Raw genomic sequence first — 1,768 nt, forward strand, 5'->3', positions numbered from 1 at the left:
TTTTATTTATTTATTTGACAGACAGAGATCACAAGTAGGCTGAGAGGCAGACAGAGAGAAAGGAGGAAGTAGACTCCCCGCTGAGCAGAGTGCCTGATGTGGGGCTCGATCCCAGGACCCTGAGATCATGACCTGAGCCGAAGGCAGAGGCTTAACCCGCTGAGCCACCCAGGTGCCCCTGCATTGGATTTTTTAAAAAAGGATGTATTTGAGAGAAAGAAAACACGAGTGGGGGAGGGGCGAAGGGAGAGGGAGAGAGAATCTCAAGCAGATTCTGTGCTGGGTGTGGAGGCTGACTCAGGGCTCCACCCTGGGCTGCTGAGATCATGACCTGAGCTGAAACCAAGAATTGGACACTAAACCAACTGAGCCACCCAAGCACCCTGCATTGGATTTTTAAAGAAAAACTGCTGCAGTTATAGCTGGGCTACCCTGAGCATCCTTCCTGAGCATGGGAAAAAGATCCATTCTTTTTCCCCCTCGCCAGAGGAAATCATATTCTGAATTTGGTGTCCATTTTCATGTGGATGCTTTTGTACTTTCAATACTATGTAGAGATCTAAGATGCATAGTATTTTAAATACGCACACATTCACACACACACACACACAGAGAAGCAATACTTAATATAAACACTAACCTGAACATATCCTTCTACAATGGGACTTTTCATTCAATATTCTTTTAAGTGATACCCATATTGGTACATTTTGATGTACATATTGATGTACATTCCTTTAGTTCACTCATTCTGATTGATATATAGTCTATTATTCAAATATACCCCAGGCTATTATCCACTCATCTGTTGATGGACATTTTCTTGGTTTTCACTATCTTGCAATTCCAAACAAAGCTGTTGGGAGCGTTCTAGTAGACATTTCACGGTACACATTCAGAGGAGTTTGTCTGCTACCTACCTTGGAGTGAAATTACTGGACATGTTCATCTTTAACCTTAATTGGTCTTGTCGAATTGCCGCCAGTCTGACGGCTGTGATGTGGAATTGCGTTGTTGGTTTCAGAAGTATAGTGGTTTCTTTCTTCCCTTCTGTTTCCTATGCATTTGAAGCTCTCCAGTTCCTTCAATTTATTCCATTTTCTAGATTGGAAAGTCATTTTCTTTCCCTCATCATGGAAAATTGTAATTCTTATTATGAGTCTCTTCATCTTGATAGGTCTTATTTAAGTTAGCCTGCTTTTTCCTTTAAAATATATTTGATTATTTATTGGACAAAGTGAAATGAAAATGGGAGAAAAGAAATAAGCATACTCATCACTTTCTCTCCAGACTGTTGAGATAAAGTAATTTTTCTTGCTCACTTGACAAAATGTACAGTGTGATCAGAATTTGTGTATCTTGTATGGAGAGTGGGATAAATATATCCCTCTTTCTCTCAAGGGAGAAATCCCAAAATCAGAAGGTGTAAGAATAACATTGATAACCAATTAGTTTAATTAGTATTTGGCAACTCCGTTTAGCAGAATCCTTGGACTTGCACCTGGAGGGCAGAGACAACACTACTGAATGATGACACTTTAGCATCCAAAAGCACCACTCTTTTTACACAGTGTCTACCTAAGAGATTCAGCTGCACTTGGATATGCTTATAGCAAGCTCCCTGAGGACTTTCCCTGTGTTTGGGGGAAGAAGTAAGGTCAATCAAAATTTACACCCTATTATCCTAGGAAATGCAAAGGCAACCCAATAAACAAACATGAGATCATATTTCCATTTTGGTTAAGGACAGGGGAACATTTAATCCTGA

This window comes from Neovison vison, chromosome 1 (genome assembly GCF_020171115.1).
Source record: "Neovison vison isolate M4711 chromosome 1, ASM_NN_V1, whole genome shotgun sequence".
NCBI classification, from domain to species: Eukaryota; Metazoa; Chordata; class Mammalia; order Carnivora; family Mustelidae; genus Neogale; species Neogale vison.